The sequence below is a fragment of the Mastigoproctus giganteus genome, chromosome 4 (assembly GCF_048544385.1).
Source record: "Mastigoproctus giganteus isolate SK-2022 chromosome 4, ASM4854438v1, whole genome shotgun sequence".
NCBI lineage: Eukaryota > Metazoa > Arthropoda > Arachnida > Uropygi > Thelyphonidae > Mastigoproctus > Mastigoproctus giganteus.
The window spans coordinates 62,951,244-62,967,943 of record NC_143578.1 but is presented as its reverse complement, the minus strand read 5'-3'; the positions used below and the strand labels follow the sequence as shown (position 1 = coordinate 62,967,943).

At 38.5% G+C, this 16,700-nt stretch overlaps 1 protein-coding gene across 3 annotated transcripts in view; it reads left to right on the top strand.

The window, feature by feature from the left end:
- Positions 1-16,700, top strand: part of LOC150086786 (metabotropic glutamate receptor-like) — a 232,702-nt gene that overhangs the window by 175,763 nt on the left and 40,239 nt on the right. Inside the window, exon 1 of one of the 3 annotated variants that reach the window (XM_090371577.1) lies at positions 7,460-7,633. The exons of the other annotated variants lie outside the window; for them this stretch is intronic. The gene's annotated coding sequence lies outside the window, so the exon portion shown is untranslated. Of the gene's footprint in view, positions 1-7,459; positions 7,634-16,700 lie in introns of those variants that run through there. 3 annotated transcript variants of the gene reach the window in all.

Here is a 16,700-nt window from a genome sequence, read left to right as displayed (position 1 = left end):
GTGTTATCGAAGATACACTTGAAACTAGAAGAATTCTTTTTGCGAGATATAAGACAGGACTGAGTTTTAGTAGGATTGCACTTTGCCCTACTGGAGATCAGCATTTGAGAAATTGGTGGTGGATATTTAAAAATTTGAAGCTGTTTGTACAGAGCAGGGTTTCTCAAACTGGAAGGTTGAGTGCATTGTGCTATCATCAGCAAAACTGTGGATGGGATTTCCGGTTATTTGTTATTTGTTATTTATTTTCTTAAGAGCATTAGCAACTAAGGCCATATTGCTCTGGGGATATGCGGTGGTCATTCCCTGACCTTGCCGCATCCTCCGTATTTGGTGGCTCACGGGCTCGAACCCCGGTCTAATCAAGAAGCATGTGCTACGCATTGCTGCTCCTGTCCACCTGGCTACGGAGGCGCCTGGGATTTCCGGTCAATGGAAGAAGGTCATTAATATTCAAGAGGAAAAGAATGGAAGAAAAACAGCACCTTGGAGAAGACCAGCATTAATGGAGAAATTAGAAGACAGAAACCACGCGCATTGAGCAGTCAGAGAGAAAAACTGAATAATCAATTACAAAAAACAGTTGGTAAACAATAAGATGGAAGCTTATTTATAAGACTTTATGCCAAACACAATCACAAGCCTTTGAAATGCCAAGAGTGACTGCTTGAGTTTCACCACACTTTTCCATTGAATTTGTCCATAAATGGTATTTATGGACAATATATTTGTCCATAAGCCAGAATATCATCAGTGGATCGACACTGTCGTAATCCATACTGGCAATCATTGATCAGGTGGAAGGTTCCTTGATAATTTAATAGTTGGCAGTTAATTGATTTCTCCATTACTTTAGAAAGAGCAGAGGTAAGTGTAATGGAATGCAGTGCCGCCCAAAATCTCGAAGGCCAGATTCCCGACAGGCCAAAATCCGGACATATCGATTGTATTTTAAAAAAACAAAATTTCAGTCCATATCTCAGAAACTGTTTGCGATAAAAAATGTTTTTCATGTAATCAAAACGGCCTCTAACAACATTAAAATTTTATTTGAACACATGGAACATGTACACTGCATTTATGCAAATAGCATATGATAATGTTAATATTTTATGTCATATTAATCAATAAACAACACACACTTTATATATATATATATATATATATATATATATATATATGCATAAAATAAAATAATATTTATAAAGATACATTGTGCGCAATACCACGAAGGTATTGTGCACCGCGAATCCATCACAGATCTATTTTCACGATCGTTAACAACCCTCATTATTCTCGTTTCTCTCTCGACTGTCGCCTTCTTGCGTTTTGGACAGGATTCATCACGATGTATGCATTCAGCTTGGTTATCGACCTGTTGCTGTTCTTTCTGAAATTCCTCGATGGCCCTATATACGCCAATATGTGCTGGTCCATCTATACACTCCCATCTTTTATGCCAAGCCTGGACACTGCTTTGGGTGCGTGGAATTCCCAGCTGAATGGAATCGTATATGGACCATAATGTTGGTGGAAATAATGGTGGAGCGCGAATTACCGTACCATTACGCATACACTGTCTAATTCTTCCATATATATATATAATCGTCTTCAAACCACTCTATCACATCACTAACTTCCCTCGGTAAATGTGGCTTCAGAACAATAAATGCTTGTGGTATCTCACCACCAGAACGAATAAATGCCAAAGCACACAAATGTCGAAACGCCCTATACAAATACCAAAATTCGACTTCAAAAATTACCAGTTAAATTCAAAATAAGAAAGTAAAATTAAGTCTTATTTGCTGATTGTACTTTTAAAAGTGTTCGTTTCTGTTTTAAACAGAAAACGTAGTCTTCAAATTGAGAGAGGTATTTGTCGTTAAAATTTTTATTTATATTCTTTCTACCAAATTTATCTAATAAGGTAAATTTTTACTTACTAAAACACTAATAAATATACATAATTATGTTCATAGATACTGTCGGGATTTTGGGCCAGATCCAATGGAATGATAATTGGATGGAAGGGATTTGTCCTACTTTTTAGGAACTAGCTGGATTTAAGAAAATTTACAAGCAGAAGGGAAAACATCTTTGGAATAAGAAAGCGGAAAAAGGCGACACAGAACAAGAGTAAGTTCAGGAGCACAGGTTTCGAGAACAAGTTGAGAAATACCATCAGGACCTGGAGCTTTCTTAGCATCAAGATTGTTTAAAATCTTACTGGCAACCTTTTGACGGAAGAACACAGGGGGCATGAAATGAAGTGTACCGGGAATGGTAGGGGGCGGTTTACCAAGATCATCACTACACGCGTTAGAAGAAAAATAGGAAACTAGCAGGTTGGCTGGCTATATCTTTGGTTGAAATGGCGATAGAACCATTTGGTTTTGACAGAGGTGGGAGCACAGATGGGAAAACGTTGCAGCTAATAATAGCTTTGCCAAGAGACCAGAATGCTCGGCTAACATGTGGACAAGAAGGAAGTTTTCTACTCTTAGCCTGTTCGAAATCTAGTTTGGACTGATTAATAACTGCTTTACAATTATTGCGAGCTTTGGTGTAGACAGAAAATGAACCTGAAAATTTGGATACAAGCCAATTGCGATATGCAACTTTTTATCTTGAACAGCCTTAGCATATTTATTAGAAAACCGAAGTTTAGATAAAGGACGAGGTTTAAATGTGGAGTGTGGGATAAAGGGTTTCATTCCTACATGAATAATTTCACTGATACGATCTGAGCAAATGTTGATATCAGAAGTTTTGAAACAGTAATCCGACCAAGCTAAAGAAGAAAATAAATCTCGTATATTATCCCATTTTTCATTCTTGAAATGCCAAACAACAGAAAATTGAGAATGACCACGAGATAAAGGCTCCATTGGAGAAGAGTTCATCACCAAGTTGTGATCTGAGGTGCCTAAAGGACCTCTCACTTCGACCGTGTACTTAGAAGGGTTGTTTGTGAGAAAAAAGATCAAGCGTGTTGGCTGTATGGTTAGGATTTTCCGATATTCTTGTAGGTAAATGAACAATCTGTGCAAGTAATTGCAAAAGCTTCATCTCCACCAGCTGGGTCCATGTGACTACGAAACGGAAGACAGCTGGAGTTGTGAACATTAAAATCACCAAGGAAAATTACTTCACTGTTAGGAAAGTTGGACTGGAGAAAGTCAAGAGCAAAGAAAGGAAGTCAAAGAGTTCCAAGTGATTGGTGGAGTTGGGAGAAAGGTAGAGACAACAGATGAATTTGACAGAGTGCGGTAGGGAAATTTTTAGCCAGAGAAGAACGAAAAAAGGAGATTCCAAATTAGTAATTTGGAATCTCTCTGATAGGGAAATCAGAGCGGGCATATGCACAAGTTCCACCTTTGAAGCGAAAGGAATCACACAGCGAATACTTCGGGCAATTGAGATGAGCAGTGGTTGATTCAACCGATAACTGGGATTATGCCAAAAAAAAAAAAAAAAAAAGAACGTGGGATTTTTTAGACTGTAAGTGGAAATGGACATCATTGAATTTGAAACTGAGACCACGTATATTTTTAAAATGAAGAAGGAAGTGTTTGGGAGGTTTATGGGGGTTTGATGGCGCATAAGCTACTTTGGCTATAATGCTGGGAGGTTTAGATCGTTAAAACAAATATAATATGATAATATACTGTATAATTACAAATAGCGGGAAGACATCAGCCGTAAATTGTTTAACTATTCTAGTTTCGGACAGGATGAAACGTAATGCATTAAGGCTTCATATGGAAACGTAAAATACCTGAAGTTGGTGGTAAACCTTGTTTGAAACTCTTTGTCAATTCGTTTTCAAATGATACGGTATCTCAATGCATTTGAAGCCCTTAATTAAAGGTTGACTTAAAAAAGTACACGGCAGTATTTACTCTTCAGGCTGTGAAACCACTGATGAAAATAAGGTTGCACTTTAGGTCGTCTACTTAGGGTTGCGTGAAGGCTTTCTATTTTTAGCCGAAGATCGCTTTAATATTATTGATTCCTTCATTAAAAAGAATCGGATTGTAAGGTAAGAGCAAGGATTGGTGATGAAATTGTTGCAAGGCAATTTGTTGTATGACAGTTCGGTGCATGACGGTTCTACTACTATTCGGTGAATTCCTTGGGAGAATTCGGTATGGAAAAGCAAGACAGAACATGCGGTCCTGTAACTGGTGAATTTAGCGATCCCGATACTACTCTTGATATTTGTCTGATGGAACGTACTGTTCACCTTTGTTTATTAATGCACAGTTTATACTTTGTTTAAGAGATCCTATTAAAAAAAGTACCATGGACAGGTTAAAGATTGGGATACAAGAAAACCGTGCTCTCACTACTTTCGCTTCTGTAAGTTGCATTTTATAAGAAATACACCGAAGTGGAAAGTTGTTCCAGTAGAAAGCAGTAATGGACGCCGGCTGGGTAATACGCATCTTCTCTTTCGTTCAGTTTGCAACTCGCGCTGTAGGTTTTATTGAAAGAAGTTAGCAGTAGGCTAGTGCTGTGGATGGATTAAGAGTAAATAGGTAAGCTTCCCTGGAGATTTTGTAGGAGTCTGAATTGGAGTCAGCGTCCCCTACATGGAAAAGCGCTCTGTCCCAGTGAAGCGTATTCATGATGCCCATGCCGGTTCTCGACGCACCTAATGGATGGAACGCCAAAAAATACTTAGTTGACATGGAGGACGGTAGTTAAGAGGGTGTTAATTTTTGCAACAAATAACTGAGGTTTTGAAAACGTCTGTATATATGCATGGGAATTGCAACTTCCCAATCCTCAGAAATCCATGTTGCTGGAATAGAACAGGCTTCGGAGATCCCTGTAAAAGAAAAAGAAAAAAAAAGGAACCTACCTTCATTACCTTTCCTATGGTTTATATGTAAATGAGTTTCTTAATGGACTGGTTGAGGTTCACAACCCTCAACAAGTCCATGTTACTAAAAAGCGTATGGTTTAACAACTTTCACAGTAACATTCTTCATTTCTAATTCTCTCACCTGGTTTCTGCGCCCGTAATTTTCTTCTAACCTCCCAACCAAATTATTCACCTGGAAAATAATTGGATTCAACTGAGGAAGTGTTTAAAAAAAATTAATCAGCTTACCTGGATTAAAGGTACTACAGTATGGATGGAGTCATGCTGAATAGACACGTACTCTTTCCAACTTGCCTGTTAGAAGAATCGGCGTGAATCCTTTTATACAAAATAAATGGTAAAAAAACATTTTCTTTTATCTAAATTTCTGAATTCCTACTTAAGTCGCCAGAATTTCTATTGTTTCATACACCTTTTACTTCACTGATTTTGTTAATTTCTGATCTCTGTGTGATACGTCGAATTGTGGTAGCCACCAAATTGTCATGCACCGAATTGTCGTGTACCTAATTAATTTCCAAATGTATTACAATTTTGCTTTACTTTAACTACGAAAAAAAGACTTCTTCGCTAATGTTTTGACTTTTCCCAAGGAAAAAAAACGTCTATCCTGTATCATCAGACATTGAATCTTTTTATACAAGTAATTTTAAACTGGCTAATGATCCCCTTCGTCTCATCGGCTGTAATACTTGATCTTACTAAAAAACAGTTCTACTAATCTACGTTCTTATAAACTATAATGTAAATTGCATTACCTTAGGGGCTGATTTGCATGAGTGATTAATTCACGAGAAAAATCCCCTACAAATTCACTTGAGACTGGCTAACTATAACCGCGATTGAAGAGGTCTTGGTCCTCGAAGGAATTCGATCCTGTGATACTATCATGGAGGACGAAACTATATCATAATATTAAAAACATTTTGTTTCCAGCATTTTGTTTAAATGGATTCTGCAATCAAATAAAGCTGATTATATTTCAATTCTGGTGTAAAACTCGATAAAATGAACTAAAAATGAAAATTGAACTAATTCTGTCTCAAACTGCTTGTATATTTGAAATTTCTGGGTAAATCAGTTTAGCGTGAAGTTATTTCGCTAAGGATAAACAAAAATAACGGGACATTTTCCATAGTAGAAGAAATACTCTAACAAAGACTAGCATTAAAAGGCATTATCTTCGTAAATTAAGAAAAGAAATTGCTAATCTTCGAAGACGGGTAATTAATTTTTTTAAAACCTAATACAAAAAATTGAAATGGATTCTGCAATCAAATAAAGCTGATTATATTTCAATTCTGGTGTATAACTTTAGTAATACTAAAAGGATAATGTGGCACGCTAACCAATCAATACTCTTCAAAATTATCAAAATAAAAAAAAAATGGAAATTGAAGAAATTGTCTGGAAACTTTCAACCATTTTTATAGGCCAATTAAATATATCATAAAAGCGCTTTTATTAAAAAAAAATATCGTATTTCGCGTAAAGAAATAGTTAGTTTAGATGGTTTTAATTACCTTCTTTTTAAAGCTGGATATTTTACTGATTTTTATCTTCCGAATTCTGCAAAATAGACTGAAAATAACAGCGTGTGGTTAAAATTTGTGCAGAGATTTAAATAAAACAGTAATTATTTTAGCATGCAGATTATTTAGGTCGACGCATGAGGGCGCTTCCAGAACAATGTATACAAAATGGCCGGTAAAATCAAAAAAGACAGTTTGCTGGATGAAAAAACTGCTATTCAGTGCATATTATTGTTATTATTTAGAGATCTAAATAACCGGATTGTGTACACGTTCCTGATTATGCAAGGTGTTAGTGTTTTGTATTGATTAGTCCGATTCTCGATTGAGAAAGCGAATATTTCTCTACATAAAGAAATAGTTTTGATGAAGTATTAGGCAAACAAATCATTTTAAAAAGAAGAGCTTAACGCGAAACAAAAGCATTTTAATTACTAGTAATGACAAAGTTATTTATATTAATCGATTCTTCATTTAAATCCAGGAAAGATTAGGAGCAAAATCCATAAAACTTCAGAAACTGAAATGAAAGTAAAGATAAAAAAAAAACTTTGGGAGTGTAGAATTATGCAAAATAAAGGTTAAAAAAAAATTCCAAAACGCCGAAATTAATTTCTAGTTCTCTCTCTTCCGTTCTGGGCACAGTCGGAATGGTGTTTATGATCGCACGTGACAAAAACGTATTTTCTGATAAGACTTAATTGTTTTGTAGCGCAATTAGTGGGATGCTGTGCTGGAACTCATTATCGGTACTGTCGCCAGATCGACTCGCCCGGCAAAATTCTTTCTCTTCGCTTCATCGGCAACGGTAAAAATCACCTGTGCGATAAAGGCAGCACGCAACACAACAAACTCCGAATCTACGGCCATCCTTGGCCACCCTATTGGTCTCGTTGGCAAGGCAATTCAGACGGATCACCACTTACTCGGAACCTCGGTGCCATCAGCTGTCACTCCGATCCTCGGAGCATGCGTGCGAAGTCGGCAGCTCCCGGCAACCAGCGATCCACCAGTAACAGACCAGCGCGGAGAATGTTCCGGCAGTTGCATCTACAACCTTGTCGTAAGGGTTGTTCGGGCATCGTTTTGATGTTGTGTTTGCAGCTTTAGGGATGGAAAAGGGCAAGCGTAGAAGTAGGAGGAAGTGCCGGGTTCCACACGTGAGGGACACACGATTCGCCGACTGCCCCGTCTCGCTCGAACAACCGTAAGTGCAACCCTCAATTCTCAAAAACGTCTTTTGCTAGTTAGTAGACAGAGATCAGTCTTGCTTAGCTACCATTGGTGGATTCGAGAATTTCCTATCGGCTGTTTTTGAACTGCCGCTGCTTGACTTAAGGGATAATGGATGGGCGAGGTTTAACTTCGTTACCGATGCTGTACGGGGCATCGTATGGGTGATTCATCACGGATCCCACGATACGCAGATGTACAAGGAGAGGGGGAAGGATAAGTTGTTACTATGCATTGAAACCTGAACCAGGAGGGAAATCAAGGTCAAGCTTATATAAGGGAAGGGAAAAGGGAGGATTGTCATGGTAACGAATAGCTCTTAAAAAGCTGGTAACCTGTAGAGAAACTAAAGGAATTATTAATAAAGACACCGTGGGATATTCGAAGACTTTTTTTAAATTTTACTTAAGAAAACTTCAAAAGAGAAAAAACAAAGGAAGATAAACGATTGTTTGTTTATGCTTAATGTGAGAGTGATTAACATTTAAATTTCTGTATCGATTACAGAAGTTGGTGTTAGAGAAAAAGGTATTTGTACATTCTGGGTTTAAGGATCGTGCTTTTGTATGCATGGATGTTTTGCACGCTTTGTTTATGCACATTTCTCTTTAAATATTCATTGACATTTTTTCTCCAAATATTTTTAAGAAGCATTTTAACCTTGTTCAAGCAATCTACTCTTCTCAAACAATCTTTTAAGGTTATCAATCTCGTACCTCCTTTATTCTACCCTCTGAGTGGGTAAATGTGCCTCATTGCATCCTCAGGATACGTTTCCCTACTAAGAAATCGCTGATGATCAAGAGAAAACGTGTGCATTCTCTTTATTCTGCGGCGCATGCGTACAACTTACAGGAACATAATCCTACATTATCGCTGAGACTGCATTTTCTTTGTGATTTAAGTACCAGAGCTTATACAGGAACAGACAAGAGAACTAGTTAGCAATGCCGAATAACCTCTAGTGTTAACACGATGCGCGTGGGCTCCTCAGGAAGATGATATTCCGAGCAACTTGTATTAATAGAGGCTTACAGACAAAACTGTTAATGTTTTTTTTTTCCAAAGTAATAATTATTAGACTTTAAGGTAATTTGAAATTTAAGATGGTCGAAGTTCTTTTCGTTCTTTTAAGGAACAAAGAATTTTTCTTTAATCCAAATTACTCGATGAGGCACGTTTAACTTTAAGAACGACGTTCTTTTCTATCTTTGATTCACCTTTGAACTTATGGGAAGCTTCTTTCGTCCTATTTTGAGCAAAATGGGTTTTTTTCTTTGTTAAAAGCTTCACGGAAAAGTTGCTTTTTTGTTACGTTCAAAGGATGAAATTTCTTTCTTTGACATAACCCCCCCCCCCCTTCTTAAGGTTAAGTTGATTCAAAGTTCTCTGTGATATTGGACTTAGCTTGGTACTATGCAGATGAATTTTTTCTTTAGGCTCTGTTCCTAGCAGAGTCAAATGTTTCCCCTTTTACTATTATTTCTTAAGAGCTAGCCCTGGCCTTTTGATGTGTAGACCCCTTATTTAGTGATAATTAGAATGAACTTCTTAAATACCGCTCTCTGATACTTCAGTATCCGTTTATCGATATTCAAATAAAGATTCTCTGATACCTTCTGGATTTTAAACGCTATTAAAGGAATAGGAAAATTATTATTTATTCAATGAATAAATAAATCATACAATCTGTAACCTTTATCTTCGCATATCCTCTGAAGATCAGTATCCACTTCGTTGATAAATTTGTATCTTAACTGGAAATATGTTACCCAAAAGTCCAACCAATCAAGAGAGAGGGGACGCATTTGCATTCTCTGTTGGATGGATCTATGGATGTCCGGAGCAACAAGGCTTCCCGTTATAATTTTAGCGAGGGTAACGATATTCTTGGTGATAATAAGCATCCAGGGGAGATTGTTTCCAATAGTGAGAGCCTTTTATATGGTGAGGGCGTTTCCAGCTATTCTATTAAGCCATCTTAATATCCAACACTCCAGCCCGACGTGCTGTTTCAGATGTATTGGTGGAGCCAGTGCCCAAATCTCTGAGGCATAAAGGACAACCGGTGTGATTCAACCAGTTCTTGTCTAGCAATCCAAAAGGACAGCAAGGTATATTTTTGCTTCTCTGATATGATGTTGGAACGAAAGGTTTCTGGGCCCGTACCAAGTCAAGGTCTCTGTGATAATCAACGTTCCGAATTAAGGCACCACTTATAGTAAACGGTGGAGGGATCTTCCTCCTGCTTTTAGTGTAAGTCGTCTGCGCTTATTTGGATGGATTGACTGTAACTGTTGACATCCAAGATTTGTTTCATCGCATTCTGGAAGACTCAGTGCTTCATCAGGGTTGTCACGGGTACTAGAAGCATATGATAAGGCTGCTGGAGAGAAGAGATTCCACTGCTGCATAAAAAAAAGGGCAACAGACAACACGATCCCTTGAAGGACTCCTCTGAAGATGGTGTAACAGCAATGGAATTGTTGGTGAGTGACAATGAGACGCCTCTCTTGTAAGATCTTTCTCGGAACCATGAGAACAGAGCCTGAAGTAATTCTCTGTTTATCGATAAAACGATAACATTCAACTATCGTCAGATAGTCTTGTTCTGTTTCTGAAGCTGCAAGGCTGTGATGATTCGTATCTTACCCTCTTCGCCTCCTCCCCTAACCTCATTACCGTAAAGGGACTCTCTTAGACTTCAGCATCACCTCAGTGTTATTTATCGTTTACACAATCGTGATTGAGGGAGCAGTACAGAAGACCGGAACTCTACACCCTTCACCCCCCCGTGTGATATATGACCCTTACCCCATTCCCCGAAGGATACTTCTAGTGACTGTAGCGAGCACTCTATCCACCCACCCATCCTCCTGTCATCTGTCTCTCTCTTCCCCTTCTACTTTGCTACACCGATTGTCGATATAGCCTACCATGTAGCTATTTCGGAGAATCACACGCGTTCGAGTGTGTGCCGAACAATTCTTCTCTGAAATACGTTCATCATCCAGTAGTAGCAGTCTAGTTTTATTGATCTAGATCTTTCTGTTATCTGTGCAAACAGAGTTTCGCATCTACAGCACCAGATATTCGATTTCTAAGCTAAAATACACATTAGTAGCCGAATTTTCGCATTTATTTATGAATAACAAATTAAAATCAAATTATTTTAAATTTTAGATGTCAATAATATTATCTGAATATGAATCTATTCAAATACACCACTGTTTAGGGAGTATGCTCATTGTTTATAAATACACCTAACTCTAATTATACATTTGATTCTTCACTTACTGTCTTCAAAGAATAATTGTTTGGACTGCTAAATGGAATGTTTGCATCTTGAATCATCCATCACCTTCTGTTTATCTCATCCTTTGGCCAGGAAGTAGATCCTTAAACACATCTATTACGGTTAACTGCAAAACTAGGCGAAATCAATTTTTTTCTTGTATCAGGTAAAGATTTGGCACAGCTTTCAAATATAAAATAGATTATGTAAAGTTGATCGAATCGCTAGATTGCAGGTTCTGTGTTTTCCCCTCAATACGCGGGTATACAGTGGGACGGTGGAGTTGCTATGGTAACTCAACAAAAAAGGAAATGCGAATAACCCGCTTACTGTATCTTCTTGCAGTAGCTATAACGGTAAGAAAATGGGCAGCGTTGGAGTGGTTTAAGCTTTTTCAAAGAGCAATTCTACTTCTTGGAGATATAAACCTTATATATTTCTGCTTTTACTGAGTCTCGATGTTTCGCATTAGCTTTATCGCATTCTTTAATATTTCATGTCCTGAAAGATAAAACTATTTTAAGAGGTCGTTGATGCTTTAACACTCTCTCTTCGCTGCTACTTCGCAAAATTGGAGTTTACCCCGATGAACTACTAAGTACTTTTTTTCTGCTACCATTTTATAAATGTGAACAGCTTCAGACGCTTTACTGGATGTATTCACGCGAATGAGCGAGTTCCAAGTTATAATCAATAATGAATAGGCTTTGAAACCCAGCTGAGATTGTTTAGAAGTTTTCTGATCTGAAACAGTTAGCACAACTACTTCAGATCAAATCTGGTGGTTTCGTTATATCCCAGTTGAAGGTTACAACCGAATGAAATGGTTGTAAAGAGTCGTAACAACTCCAGTTTATTTAAGAACCCTCCTTCCTAAAATTGCCTTTATTAAGACAGCTTGAGACTTCAGTGTGTCTAGATTTTGTTTCTCTAAAACATAGCGCAACGTTTTGAAGATTAATTTTTCCATAAGCCCAAGCAGCGCTCGTCTTTTCCAACAAGAAACAACTTTCTTGACCTCGTCTTTTCTGAATTTCCAACATATGATTGACCTGTTCCATCAGATCACCATGTCCTACAGTTCAATATTCCAACTGTCTCAGCAAAAAGCGCGGAAAGCTACTTCTTTCTACAAACTGGCAATTCTTCCAAAGTTTCCTCGGTTGCTTCCAATGGAACCAGGAATCCAAATGTTGCTGACAACATCACCTGGAGTTGCCAATGCTACATTATTTGTAGCATTGGCAACTTTGTTATTTAAACCGTGTTTATTATAGGTAGATATTGCATAATAATACTAATTGTCTGTGATCTGGAGGTTGCAAAGGCATTGGACGGATTCCACTCTACGGATACCACACACCTCTAAAGGGTGTGCGTAGCATTGCAACTAAATTCTGACTGTGGTATAGGGGACATCTTCCTCAAATGGATATCGAGGATTACCTCTTTAAAAAAACAGGATAAAAGTCTTCTAACTACGGGCTTCTTGTGTTGCTCAGGGATCTTTGTGGGCTCCCCAAATTCTGTTGCCTAAGCTAAAAGGACGATCTTGAAATATTCGCTACAGGATGCTCTTAATATTTAGAGATTAGTGAAATAATGTGACAGATGGAAAGTTCACCTGAATGTGTAAAACATATCATATCCTTTCCTTTGGAGGCAAACACAAAACTGATTTTCCTCTCCGAAAATAGTCTTTCAGGACACGCCCTCTTTCACGTTGATTGTATCTGAGCTGGAGTAACGTATCATTCATTCTTCGGGCTCCCTGTAAATAATTATTATTTTAACGGACCCCCTTCTATAGACGATACACAAATTCGTATTTATTTATTGTGTCTGTCTATAGAAGTGCGTGTCCAGTGGCCGATTTGCATGTCATGCGGGTAAAAAACCCAGAGATACTCGCGTGGAAAGCTCTACTTCAATCGAGGTTGTAATTAGCAGATCTCAGACGAAGGCCTGAAATCTAACTACAGCCTCGATTGAAGAGGACTTTAGAAATTCCTCCAGTGGTCGCCGGAATTCGAAATCAGACATCTCCAAACGAGTGACAAATGGTGAAACCACTATACTATCACGGAAAACAGCTCCTTAATATATCATATTCTCAACAAAACTAAAGCCGCATTATAGATCACATGAATCCCTTCTTTTTTATACTCTTTCAAAATGCTCAATATACTGTCTCCATATTTGAACACGGTAGTCTGAGTATCTCTGCAATCAAATGTTCGATAAATCATCAATAGGACACAAGAGCATTCCTTGCCGCATGTCTACACTACTCGGAGAACTTCACGTCCGACAGTCGTAACCCCTAAATTCCTTTCTTCATCTATTTTTTTTTTTCAAATTCGAGATGAAAAGTGTGTAAGTTATTTTACAGTTTCTGTTCCATAAGTATAACTTATTTTTCTGCATTAAAAGGTATTTGAAACTTTTCTCACCATCTCTGAAGTGTACCCACAGCTTCTTTCTGGGTCGTTTGGCGCTGATCATTAACTATCCCACAGAGCTTGACATCATCTGCAAATTTCGATATCACTCCTCTATCCCTTCGTCGATATAAAAAAAAAAAAAAAAAGAGTGGTCCCAGCACCCCGTTCCTTCTGGAATTCCACTTCTTGCGTTAGCTCAGCTGAAGAAAAAACATTTATCACAACCTCTGCCTCTTGCCCTGCAACCATCTTGCAGTTCAACTAATTATTTACCCTGAGGATCCAACGCGTTCCAATTCGTACAGTAACCCCTCATGCGATACTGAGTCATATGCTTTACTGAAATCCAAGCAAAAATATCGAAATTATTTCCTATATCCAGCTCATGAACGACTTTATCGCAATAGCTAACTTGGTTCCCTTTACAAAACCATGTTGTGTAGCCTTCACTGTTCCATTTCTATCTAAATGATCCATTAATCCATTCTTGATCATTGCCTCCATGATTTTATCTGCCACTGCAGTCATAATGACCGCAGTTCTTTCTTACAGCCACCTTTATATGTTGGCGATACATTGGCACTTCTCCAATCCAAGGGAATAACTCCTCAGTCTATTGACGACCCCATATATTAACCTCAATGATTTAATGTCCTCTCTCTCTCTCGCCACCGCCCTCCCTGGGTATATGCCATCAACTCCAGGAGACTTATTCGCCTTTGGACTATAAAATGTTTCTAAAAAATATTCTTAAATTTCATCGTCACTAATTTCATGCTGTCCAGCTTCACTCGCAGAGCTTTTCTTCACCATGAAGGTTCTTTCGTTTCTAAATATTGATGCAAAGTACCTGTTCAATTCATCACCAACGTCAGTTGGGTTATCTAAGACTTTCCGCGCTCATTGTACAAGGGTTTGATCAAACTCGTTCTTCTTTTTGTATTCACACTCGTGTAAAACGTTTTGTCTCCGTTCTTTGATCTCCTAGCCAGTGATTTCTCATAAATTTGCCTTTTCCAGCCTAACCTTTTTTGGTGGAATGATTACAGATAAACGTGTAGCTGTAGTAGGATCTTTTAAGATCAAGAAAGTCTCTTCATTAAAAGGCATACTAATGAAAGATTTCTGTTTTTCGTACAAAGCTCTTTTTCTTCCAATCCTCTACTACGCATCTGTAATTCAAACCATCGCTATCTCATTCAAGAAATAGTAAAGCGTGGCCTCTTCAAAGCCTTCAGTCTCACTCCCCTCTTTGCACACTGCAAAAATACCCCATTCTTGTATGAAATGCCCAACTTTGAAATGGAATGTATATGGATCTAATCAACACCCTTGCAGAGACGTCATTTGTAGATGAATACTTCTGCCCCAACAGTCTTCAGAACTAGTTAACTAAAAACAATAATAATAAGTACGTAATATTAATAATACGCGACGCTACTGAGTGTTGCGTATCTGATCATGGCAGATGCACAACAAACCCAGTAGATTCATCCTGGATAAAAATAAACACGTGTATAACCTCGTTACTTCTCGCCCAATCTTTTGGAGTTAATCTTATAAGTGTTATCAAAGATTTCTGCGTCTTAGCAACAGCAATCAATAACTTATTTTATTATTTATTTTTTGTACCTTAGGGTAGAAGAATTCGGCCAAAAACCTGTTGTAATCATTTTCATCTTCGCCAGGTTTAGTTGGCATGCTGTTTGATTCACATGTGTTGCATATTCTTGTATCCTTTGCTATATTTATTGTTAATACTCTGATATTACATCATTTATGTACGTAATTGCTGTTATTGTTTGTGTAACTTGTGAAATTTGACATCCAGCGTCATCCAAAGTCTGTTGTCGCTGACGTTATCGTGAAATTGAAGAGTGTGGCTGTTCCACCACCATCCATCGACGTACGGTAAGACTACACAAGCTCATTCCGCATAAGCAGAGAGTACTCGGAAAGAAAGAGTAGATAATTTTGTCAGATATTCTTGTATCACATTAACCAAGAGTTTAACGTGTTAACAGAGGTTCAGGTCTATACGAACACACTGAGTACGGAACTGCAAACCGTCGGTTTTCATGAGCGAGTGGCGACGTGTAAACCAAACATCATCAGCGGCGTTCCTTGCATGAGAAAACGAACGCCGTTGGTTCTTAGAGCAGTGCAAATCGGTTCTATGGAGTAAAGAATCTCGATACACCCTGTTCGGATCAAATAGACAGATGAAGGAATGGGGGAGGCTTGTAGAAAGTCTTCTGCCAGAGTGGCCGACCGGGCTAGCCGAGTGGGTAAAATACCTGCCCGGCAACCCAAAGGTCGCGGGTTCGATTCCCGCCTCGGGCTTGGATTAAAGTACTGCAAAAACCTTGGGAGGTGCAATATGGCCACAGAAGCCGATGCGCCAACAACTACCAAATCAAAAAAAAAAAAAAAAAAAATCTGCCAGAGTGCAATGTTGGCATTGTACCACCAATGAAGTTCGGAGGAGGTGGGGTTATGGTCTGGCGCCATTTTCATGGTATGGGCTAGAACCTTTCGGTGGCTGTGTTGGGAACCATGAACACTAACGCCTACTTTAACATTTTGGACAACTGCTGGTTGTTGTGGGGTGTTAGGCCCATCAGCGACTTAGACCATATTGCGCCGTATATATTATGTCCATAACTTGCGAGTGTTCTGTGGTCTGTTTGCTGGACGAAAACCCGAGTTTTTCAGGAACAAAACACCGATGGTACCCTTGTCTGAGACGTATAAACTCAGCCACGTTGTAAAAAAGGCCCATAAAAAATCCTCGTGCCATTGAGGGGATTCAAATCGGGTCTTTTCTATTCGGTGTGAAGAGAACGATGATTATACCAACTGTGCTCCCCACGAGGGCTGGACAAATGCATATTTCCTACGATGTAGCAGTTCTTTACTACAGACCCATGTTTGATTCATGCCATATCACCGGTGCTGTTTGAGAATGGCTCACGGATATGAATGTACAACTGTTGGAATAGCCGATTTTAACCCTATGAAACACTTGTCGCCGAGAGCCAGATCAATACGCCCTCTATCGATAGCTGAACAGAGATAGATAGATATTATCTTTATTGCAAAAAAAATTGCAAGTTGCCTTTCGCGGCCATAAGTCCAGGCGTCCAAATAAAACCATAAAGGTGACAATACAAAGGAGAGAACTCTCCACAAGAGTTAGGTCTGGTTGAGCTGGCTTAATATCGAGATAAGAGCACAAGCTCAATAAGACAGAAGTAGATGTAAAGGTACAGTTGAGTTATGGCTCATTAGTCCTGATATTG